This window comes from Mus caroli, unplaced genomic scaffold (genome assembly GCF_978045245.1).
Source record: "Mus caroli unplaced genomic scaffold, Mus_caroli_1 scaffold_12, whole genome shotgun sequence".
NCBI classification, from domain to species: Eukaryota; Metazoa; Chordata; class Mammalia; order Rodentia; family Muridae; genus Mus; species Mus caroli.
Genome location: NW_028227267.1, coordinates 94,786,293 through 94,797,674, shown reverse-complemented (window position 1 = coordinate 94,797,674; position 11,382 = coordinate 94,786,293). Strand labels below are relative to the sequence as shown.

General features: G+C 37.1%; 1 non-coding gene and 2 pseudogenes across 1 annotated transcript; all 3 read left to right on the top strand.

Moving 5' to 3' along the window:
- The first annotated feature begins 283 nt into the window (after positions 1–283).
- Positions 284–704, top strand: LOC147001930 (large ribosomal subunit protein eL27 pseudogene; annotated as a pseudogene).
- Positions 705–10,666: 9,962 nt separating this feature from the next.
- Positions 10,667–10,798, top strand: LOC115029333 (small nucleolar RNA SNORA17). The gene has a single exon (XR_003834895.1). It is a non-coding gene; the product is annotated as a small nucleolar RNA SNORA17 (small nucleolar RNA).
- Positions 10,799–10,929: 131 nt separating this feature from the next.
- LOC115029331 (small nucleolar RNA SNORA17) lies at positions 10,930–11,013 on the top strand (annotated as a pseudogene).
- The last annotated feature ends 369 nt before the right edge of the window (positions 11,014–11,382 follow it).

Genomic DNA, 11,382 nt, shown 5'->3' with positions numbered 1-11,382 from the left:
AAAGAAAAAAGAATACAGTGAAGCTTCAGAGTTTATTAACATTATTTTATTAACTTTATTAACAGTCCAGACAGATATCGAAAACAAGTCCCAGGAATTTTTTTTTCAATGAATGAGCATTTATAACAAAGTTAGATATTCAGAAAATCTTAAACTGACTCTTGGGCACATCTTCTATCATAAGTGGAAAATATCTATATCTTTAAAGATCTATCTGTATCTTTAATTGGCATAATTTTAAGTCAAATATGCATGTGAAAATCTTGATCAACCCATAAAATGAATGGGGAAGTTCATGAGACCCAGGAAAGTAGTGTTGATCCTGGCTGGGCACTACTTTGGATGCACAGCCATCATTGTGAAAAACATTGATGATGGCACCTCAGATGGCCTTTACAGCCATGCCCCGGTGGCTGGAATTAACCACTAGCCCCGCAAAGTATGGTGATACTTATCATGGGCAAGAAGGAAATCACCAAAAGATCCAAGATCATATCCTTTGTGAAAGTTTATAACAACAATTAGCTCATACGCACAAGATAATCTGTGAATATTCCCATGGACAAAATTGTTGTCAACAAAGATGTGTTTAGAGACCCAGGTTTGAAATGTAAAGCCAGGAAGGAGGCCAAGGTCAAATCTGAAGATATAACACAGGGGAGAACTGGTTATATAAATTATTTTACTAGAAGCTTCATTTTTAGGTATTTATTTAGGTAAAATAAACTAACAATATAATTTATCTCTATTCCTCAAACTCTGTTTGACCACTGTGTTCTTGTTTACTCTTATAGCATAGATAAAGTTACAGTTTCTGTAAAAGAAAAAAAGTTATACTCCAAACATGGGATATGATAGTTTGTATATGCTTGGCCCAGGAAGTGGCATTATTAGAAAGTGTAGCTTTGTTGGAGTAGGTGTGTCCCTGTGGGCCTGGGTTTAAGTCCCTTACCTTAGCTGCCTAGAAGTCAGTCTTCCACTCGTAGCCTTCAAATGAAGATGTAGAACCCTCAGCTCTGCCTGCATCATGACAGCCTAGATGCTACCTTGATATTAATGGATTGAACTTCTGGACCTGTAAGCCAACCCAATTAAATGTTGTCCTTTATAAGACTTGCCTTGGTCATGGTATCTGTTCACAGCAATAAAACCTTAACTTAGACATCAAACAATAATTTACACAAATATCTTATTTTAAACACATTTTAAAGAGAAATTTCACTCTCAGAATTATGGAATATAGCAAGGTGAGTTTCACCTGGTAAAACAATATCTTTGCTTCAAGAGATAAAGAAGAAATGCACCCCATAATCCTTTGTATTTACAAAACATTGCATTTAATCACAGTGCCTTCAGAACTTTTTTCTACTTTTCAACTAAAATGTTTTGTTTGTTTATTTTTTTCTTTTTTTCTATTTTTTCTTTGATTTTTTTCCCCTAAGACAGGGTTTCTCTGTGTAGCCTTCTCTTTCCTGAAACTCACTCTGTAGACCAGGCTGGCCTCAAACTCAGAAATCCACCTGCCTCTGCCTCCCAAGTGCTGGGATTAAAGGTGTATGTCACCACTGTCCAGCCCTGTTTGTTTGTTTGTTTGTTTGTTTGTTTATAAATAGCCATAGTTACCAATGTCAGGTTCTTAAATACTAACGCAACATTTTCAACAACATTGCAAAGAGCATTTATATGCAATAACCAATATATTAGGTAGCCTATAAATATGGACAGATGAATGAGTTCCAAAGCAGTACTACTAGTTATGAAAATGTTGTAAGGAATTTCAGGAACTTTGCAAGTCATTTCTTCCAATCATTAGTTGTCTCTTCCATTGGTGATTATTTTCTTTGCCCTTTAGGGAATTTTTAGTTTGCTATAATTCCCTTGGCTTTATTAATTTATATTATGAGATTATAATACACACACACATGATTTCCAATGTCGAATGATAGTTTTGAAAACATACATACAAGTATTATTATAAAGATTGAGTTGGACAGCTTATATTTACACACACATAGACACAAGCACCAACACTAACAACAGTTAATGAAAAAGGAGGCTACTGATTTGAGAAAGTGTCAGAAGGGGAATGTGAGATATTTTGAGGGGAGGGAACAGAGTTGGGAAATGATGTAATATATTATAGTCTCAGAATGCTTTTGAAAAATTCTTATTGCCTTCTTGCTTTGATGTTTGGGTTTCTTTCAATACTGGAGTTTCCTGTACAGACTCCTCAGTTCATATTTCTACGTTAGGTATAAATAAATACATAGAAATACACTCAATGAGACTAAGACGTAAATCACCAATGTATTCATATATAAACTTGAGAAAATAATGATAATTATGAGGTAAATTAATATTAAAACAGAAAATTTTGTAGGCTTGGCAGAAAATAAATGATGAAACTGAAGATAGTTGAAAGGATTTCTTAATATGCAAATTCGATAAAATACTAGAAATCCTTAGAAATCTGTGTGTTGGTACTCCCAAAGGAGGGAAAAACTAGAAATTTTACTTTTCCAGTGTGTTTAGAAAAATTTCTATTTCAAGGATTTAGTAAATAATGTGTTACTAGAGTAGACAGATAGATTCTACCAGCTATTAACCCAACTAGCATCTAGCCTTCAAGGTTCAGTGGTGACCATCACTTCAGGTTTTTTAGTGTTCAAAGGCCTAGTCAAGTAATTCCTATTTACACTGATAACCAACCACTGCAGACATTCCAGGCTCTTGTCAGCATGGCAGGTCCAGAGTCATCCATCAGAGTTGATTCTTCTGTCATGTACATTTAACTTCAGCATCAGCTAGCAGCTCAGAGCTGATGTTATCAAACATTGTCATTGTCCCCATCAGAATAGGGCTAAACAAACAAAAGGTCTCTCTCTCTCTCTCTCTCTCTCTCTCTCTCTCTCTCTCTCTCTCTCTCTCTCTGTGTGTGTGTGTGTGTGTGTGTTTTAAATGATCTGCATTGGTATTTTCTAAGAAGTTTTCTTCTTTGTAGACCCATTGACTGGTAAGATAGAAAACTTTTAGTTTATGTAATCTGTCATACTGCTTCCTGAAATGTTACCCTTATATTTGGAAGAAAGGGTCTTAGTTCACAATAATTGCTGTACTGCCGTTTTAAAATTCCAAACCGGGACAATGTGGCTTAGCCATAATACAATATTGGTACCATATGTCTCTTAATTTTTTGATTCCCTGGGGTACACTTGGACAACCTGAACATCAGATAATGCTTTCTATCTTCCCCAGCACCTAGGTCATATTCTGAGAATAAATTAGGTTTAAGGAAATGAACAGACTCTATGAGGCCACTAGGGTGCTATCTAAAGAGTTACATATTGAAGACAAAGGGTGTTGCAGTCTTTCCAATATCTGAAATAAGAATTTATTTCAGGCCTTGGCATAGGGAAGGATCAACTAATTGCCTGCTGAGTAGACTTGCTAAAATGTATACAGACATACTTTTGAAGAATATGATCATATCCAGCGTGCACTTGGCTCTGGTGAAGGACAGAAGGGGTTATGGTTCATTTAGGAAATATTATGAATCAATAATTGGATCAATTCATATATTATAGCACATTATGTGCTTGGCTTGATAGAATAGCTTGCTTTTATTATTTTTGAAGAGATAAAGTTTTAACCAAAGGAAGGAGGTCTTACTTCAGATGGGCCCTAGCATACTCACAGAGATGAAGCAAAATGTAAGTGGAAACACATTTGATAGTCAAAGTCCATTTGAAAGAGAATATCTTTTATGAGAAAGAAAACTGGAAAGACAGAAAGAATGCCTTGAACATATATCTAATAAAAATATCTTTTCTTCAAAGGATTTGGGGCATTTTAATAAGTTAACTTGCCCTCTTATAACTTCTTTTTCAGAATTTTAAGACCATAAAACAAACAGAAACTAAACCATCTTTATGTTACCAGTGTCTGATGGGGAAAGGCGGGATGTTTCCTTTAGATAAAAGGATAATCTTTGAAAGATTTACTGCTATAAAAATTTCCCATTTTCTAACCCTGATTCTGGCTTTTAATGTATAAGACAATAAATAAATGTACGAACCCCTCTCATATGCAAGCTCATGGCTCAGAACATTTTTTTTTCTATGCTTATGCAACATGAATCTCAGAGATTGCTTTGTGTGAAGACCACTGTGTGGCTTATCAAGCTTGTTACTGAGGCTTATAAAATAATTTCTCATTTTAATTGTGTTTTTAAATAATTAGGGTAACATCCTAATTGCCTAGGAGTGGGTAGATTATGCTCATGTCTCTGTTTTCCTCTGGCTTATGGTCTATACCCAGACCCCTACTGAATAATAAAGAAAGCAACTCGCATAGTAGCAGAGCCACAGGCTCAAAGGACAGTGGTTCCCATTGTACATACAGCAGCTGAGGGAACATAGTGTGGGAAGGTATGAGACTTCTCAGTGAAGGGGACCTGGAAGTCAAGTGGTAAGAAAAGCACAGGGACATGTCAAAAGCTGTATGGCCTAAGCACAAAAAAGACCATATTTTCTCTTATTAAAAGGTGGCTTACAGTAAGCGAGAGATTACTACACCCACAGTTACTTCCATGCAAGCAAATCATGGTTTCTTGTGCATCACAGATACTGTAAATTTACACAGGGGAGATCTGTGATAATCATGCCTTAAAGAATCAGGAGGGGGCAATGGCTGTAAAATACTAAAAGTAATTTAAAAAGTTTAAAAAAAGCCAATATCGGGCAACTCATGTTAGAAATCTAAGTAAAAATTCCAGAGCATATCAAGTGTAACTGAAAGACAGTCTAATAGAATTCTTTGTTCAATGTTATGTGCCCATTTCCTGTTGCCATTGGCTTCTGCACTGCTTGTAGTTCAAGCTTCCTTATTGTCTTCACTGTTGATCTAAGATCAGTGATCTTTGATGCTACTATTACAGTTGTTTTGGGAGCACCCCCAAAATATGCGCATTTAAGAAAACAAACTTAATAAACAAATGTGTATGTGCTGTCTACCACACGGATTAGATGGCTCTTTCTTTCCTTCAGAATTTTCTGTATCATGATATCATGATACTGAAATTAGGCCAATTAATAACTTCTCAACGATATCTAAGTGTTTTAGTGAAACAAAGAGTCGAATAAAGAGCTGGGAGTGATTAATGATAGTGAGAAAAGCATACTGAAAGCGGACGTAGGTCACAAGCTAGGTTTCGTGGACCAGTTCGTCAAGTTATGAATGAAAGAGAGAAGTTCTGGAAGGAAATTAAATGTGCTGCTTCACTGAGCACAGGCATGGTAAGGAAGTAGAGCAACCTTATTGTTGATACAGAGAAAGTTTCAGAAGATCCAACCAGCATGAACACCCTCTTTTTTTTTTTTCTTGGATATTTTCTTTACATTTCAAATGTTATCCCCTTTCCCGGTTTCCCTCCTTTCTGGAAACACCCTACCACATCCTCCCTCCCCCTGCTTCTAGAAGGGTGTTCCTCCACTCACCCACCCACTCCTACCTCCCCACCCTTGATTCTCCTCTACTGTGGCATCTTTTGAGCCTTCATAGCCCCAAGCCCCTCTCCTTCCATTGATGCATGACAAGGTCATCCTCTGCTACATATGCAGCTGGAGCTTTGTTGATGGCTTGGTCCCTGGGAGTTCTTGGGTATCTGGGTTGGTTGATAATGTTGGTGACCACTCTCCTTACACTAAAGCCTAATAGAGAATGAGGTCCTAACTCTCCCTAGTCCCAAGATGCCTATCTCAAGAGAGGCTGCAGAGAGAAAAAAAATATCTGAAACTAGCAGACATTGGCTCATGACATAGAAGCAGAGAAGTCAGTGCCTGTATTCAATGGCTCAAAGAATAGACTGATTCTGACTGAGAAATAACATAGCTGGGGAGTGATTAGATGCCAATGGTCATTGACCAGCCTAAAATCCCTTAGGACCCTTGAATTCTTATGTCTGTGACTGGAACAGCAAAGGCTGAATGATAACACGTCTATCTACAGCATAGTTTGTGAACATTTAAACCTATCATTGAGAATTACTGCTTAAGAGAAATAAATGTTCTTGCAGTATTAAAAGTTCAGTGTCAATGCTTCTGGTCTGCCAGAGCCAGGATGGAGCTAGATGACAAGATCACAGTGTTTGACATTAGCACCAAGTCTGTGCTTCAGTGTGTGCATCCAGGAAGTATTTTGGCATGAAAGTCCTCCTTACAAACTGTGTTCTATAACAAAATTCTTGAAAAGATTTACTATTATGGATGTTAACAATGCATCCCAGCACTCAGGATATCAAGGCAGCAAAATCCCTAGTTCAAGCCTAACTGTAAGCATATAGCAAGATTCCATGCCAAAATACCTACAAAACTGTGGAAAGTGAAAGCTCAAATTATGAAACTTATCAGGGATATGGAAAAAGTCTACTCTAGCTTTCGATTTCACTAGCAGAAGTAACTACAAATGTGATGAAAAACAAAATGCAAAACACGAAACACAAACAAACAGAGAAACACAGACAGATCTGGAATTAGAAGTGGAGCCTTCTGTAGTCTTAGCAAAACTTTTTAACTAATGAGTTATTTTCATAGGTTGCTATTTTTTGAAATGTGGTTTCCTGAGAACCATTCAGCCTCTGGTGAAATGCTGTTAACATCGCTAACATGATAACAAATTATTTAAAACATCACATAAACTTGTTGAAAAGCAGTGGAGGGGTCTGAGAGGGTGGATTCCTAACGTGAATGAAGGCCTTATGTAGGTAAAATGCAGTCTGAGGCCATGGCATGACATGTTTTATGAAAGAGTCAATTGTTGTAGTAAAACTTGTCTTATTTTAAGCAATAACGACAATCGCTCAGTCTTTAGCAACTGCCATCCTAAGCAATCAATCAGTTACAAAAAACGTTGACATGTCACTGAGGGCAACAATCACTAGCATTGTATTTAAAGTATCAAAGCACTTAAAATCAAGGCATGTGCATTTTTTGTGCATCTGTGTGTAGGTATATGCAGACAGGTGCCAGTGTTGAGTATACACTTTCTTTTTGGAGATAGTGCTCTTTTCTGTATTTAGAGATCTCTGATTTGCCTAGACTGGCTTGCCAGCAAGTCCTGGGTATATCCCTGTATCCTAGTCAGGAGATAATACTGGCCAGTTTTTGTTTTCCCTCCCCTCCCCTCCCCTCCCCTCCCCTCCCCTCCCCTCCCCTCCCCTCCCCTCCCCTCTCCTCCCCTCCCCTCCCCTCCTTCTCTTCCTCTCTCTTATACATATGCATGGGATTTGAACACAGATTCTCATACATGTACATTACATACTTTGCTAATCATCTCTTATGTTCTTAAGTATCTAAAATGAAGTTTGTATAGTCTTGTTTTGTTTTGTTTGTTTTGTTTGTTTGTTTGTTTGTTTGTTTCCCTCTGTGTAGCTCTGGCTGTCCTGGAACTCACTCTGTAGATCAGGCTGGCCTCAAACTCAGAAATCCGCCTACCTCTGCCTCCCAAGTGCTGGGATTAAAGGTGTGTGCTAGTACTGCCTGGCAAGTTTGTATAGTCTTAATGGTTCCACACATATAGTACACTATATTATAGTGTAATTAGAATTTGTATATGTACTATGAAACCAAAAAATAATGATGTAATTAGTTTAATCAAAATATTCTTTCTTTTTCTCTTTGTTTCTGTTTATTTCTTTCTTTGTCTCCCTTCCTTCCTTCCTTCCTTCCTTCCTTCCTTCCTTCCTTCCTTCCTTCCTTCCTTCCTTCCTTCCTTTCCACACTTCTAACATCAAATGCATTTTGAGTTCCATTTATTCCCTGATTTCTTCCATTATGTGGCTTATTTCCATTTCTCCAACTGTAATTCTGATACATTATACAGTTTATCCTTTTCAGGATTCTGATGTAATTTATAATTTATTGGCTATGTTTATTTTGTTGCCTTCATCAAGCTGTTAGCAGTCAATTCCCAGAAAGTGAGTATTGAGTGTTGATACGGTTCAATTGTCTTGAGAAACTAGATACTCTTCGTGAGCCAGACAGTATGAGAGAGAAATCACTGAGAGGAAGAAGTCAAGGATTTTTTCTTATTGTTCTTGTAATCTCTCAGCTCAGCTTTGCCACATCAAAGTAACTCACAAGAAAATCGCCAAACGGAACAACACTTCCAAGAATTTTATTTCTTCTTTTCTGAGAAGTAGTGAATGACAAGATAAAATGGAAATAATACTACAAGAGTAAAGGATAACTGAGGAATTTGCCAAAGACCATTGAGAGCCGTTACTGTAACAGTACTGCAGGATGAGCACTGTACAAGCTCAGATAGTTTTGTTTGCTTGTTTGTTATTTTGCTTTCCTCCCCTCTGACACACTGGCAAGCACACAAGCAAACGAGATAGGTGCTCCCGACCTAGATTTTGAAAGGATGAATGACTGCTTGGTGTCACTGCTTGCTTTCTTATCCCTCCATGGAATTGCTCTTTCCAGATTTTAGCTGTTCTGTTTCCCATGGTGTAGAGTCAGATCTGGAATTTAGCCACAAATAACTCCTTTTGCGTCATCCAATTAGCAGTAAAATTTGTGTGAGTTTTTTTTTTTCTTTTCACATTTTATTAACAGTTAGGCTAGAATTTGTCAACCTTGAAGAAAATATTTCATTGCAACTCAGAAGATATGCTATAGCATATTTGTATTTTTATTATATGAAAATTAGCAGCTGATAATAAGACAGCAGATTACAAATAATGTGTGAATCTCGTGCTTTATGGTTGATTGGCTCTCATATGTGTGTCAGGGTGAAGGAGTTAATACTCAGAGCCTTGTTCTTGTGGCAGCAGATATTCTTTTATTTATTTATTTATTTATTTATTTATTTATTTATTTATTTATTGAGAGAGAAAGGGCTCGGGCATAAAGGCAGTAATAACAAATTGGACTACAAGCAGAAATAGTTCACAAGTGCTAGAAATTGAAAGAAAAGGTTGAAATAGGTAAAGTTATAGAATGTTCCTTTAAATAGAGTTTCTTATAAATTATATTAAATGTTAAATCTATGTCTGGCTTTCTATTTTGTGTTTGAATTGTCATTGCTATGTCCTTTAAGAAAAAGAAGCAAACACTTTTTTTTTTATGAACACATCAATAAATTGTCCAGTTTCATTCCATTTTGTCTGTGGAAAATTCACTCTCTGGCTATGGTGAAGCACTCACTGAGGTTCTGTATTCATTTCACTGGGTTTTAAAATGTTTTGTTCTATGGGGAATCACTTTTGCCTCTATCAGCGAATGAGTCACTCTTACAAAGTTAGGACCTTGGAATCTTAAAACATGCTAATGATTTTTAACTTCTTCAAGAAACATGTATCCTGAAGTTGTATAAATGCAGAATCAAATGTGAAGCAAATAAAAAATCCCTAGCTTGGCTACTAATAAAAATAAATGATATATCAAAGAGCAATGTATGTCAAAACTTTGATTATGCTATTACAAACTTGTCCTGTGAACATACTTGAGGTTTCTAATCTGATAAGAAACCCCCTACTGCAGGTGTCCTCAGAGCTTAAGGTTTCCCTTATGTTCATTAATTAAAGGGCTGCGTGTAAATTTGCCATCTTGAATGACTGTTTACAGTGTGTCTGTGAATTCCCAAGATATAAAGCAATAGTTTTGAAAAGTGTTATAAGCGGAACGGTGGAAGGAAATGAATGAAACACATCCAGACCTAAAGTGGAAATGGAATCAATAAGGAAAACCCAAAGTGAAAGAAATTTGGAAATAAATAATTTAGAAACTTGACCAAGAACCTCAGTGGCAGACCACAACAACAGAATACAGAAAATAGAAGAGAGGATCTCAGGCACAGAAGATAAAATAGAAGAAATGGTTACTGCAGTCAAAGAAAATGTTAAAACCTAAAACATAAATCTGGAGTAATACATTGTTGAAATCTAGAACACTGTGTATCTTAATTAAGGTGTCATTGCTGCAAAGGGACAACATGATCAAAGCAACCTCAAGTATCATTTCCAAAGGGAAACAATGAATTGGAGCTGGCTTCCAGTTTCAGAGATTCAGTTCATTGTCATCATGGTTGGAAGCATTGCACTGTATAGGCCCACTTGGTGCTAGAAGAGCCAAGAGTTCTACATCTTGATCTGAAGGCAGCTAGGAGAAGACTGTATTTCTCAAGCAACAAAGAGGAGGGTCTGAATCACACTGACCATACTTAAACATATATATGAGACCTTAAAGCCCAACCTCCACAGTGACATACTTCCTCTAAGAAGGCAACATATTCTCTAATTTGGCCACACCTTCTAACAGTGACCTTTCCCATGGGTCAAGCATACTCAACCCTCCACACTGTAAAACAACAACAACAACAACAGCAAAACTAAAATAATAGGCCCAGAAGAAGTAGAAGAGACCAAGGTCAAAGGCACAGAAAATAATCTCAACAAAATCTTGAAGAAAATATTTTCTAACCTGAAGAAGGAGATGCCTATCAAGATTCTAGAAGCACACAGAAAGCTTAATAGACTGAAGCAGAAAGAAAAGTCCCTAGAGTTTTGATTAAAACACTAAACTAATAGAACAAAGAAAGAATATTAAACTTTGTAAGGGGAACATACCAAATAACATATAAAGGTACCTATTAAAATAATGCCTGGGCTACCCCTAGAGGCATGGCAGGTGTGGCTGCTGTGTTATGTGTGTGCCACAAGATATTAGGGGATATTAACGACCAGTGATTGTTATTTGATCTTGTTGATGGTGGTGGTGGTGATGGTGGTTGTGGTGGTCTGTGTGTGTGTGTGTGTGTGTGTGTGTGTGTGTGTGTGTGTTTCCCTTGTTTTTGCTGGTATGGAATTATTTATTTCCTATTTTCTTGGATGTAGTTATTCTCCTTGGATTGGAAGTTTCCTTCTAGTATTTTGGTAGGTCAGAGAGGAGAGAGTCTATATCTATTCTCAATGTTCTGACCTGGAAACATATGAATGTTTAGTAGTCTAACACCCCATGAAATAGAAACCTTGAGACAACCACCAGTCAGTCCAGCTCAGCAAATTCCAGAGATTAGAAGAATTCCATCTGGAACCTCAGGTCCAGGACAGCAGAGAGCTTGAGATATGAAGCCATGGGAGTGGCCAGGGCAAAGAGCAAGCCTGAAGTTACCACCAGTGTAAGTGTAACTTTTATTCACCAGATGTATTTAACATTTCTCTTTCCTCAGTTGGGATGAGATGGAAACAAACTGTATAATCCATGGCTTGGGCTGAGCCCTGAGCATTTATTTTTCTTTCTTTCTTTTTCCTAACTATTCTTAGGATGGAATCTTCTAGCCTTCCTTCAATCTGATCATCCAGCCTTCATCTGCTAATCTAAG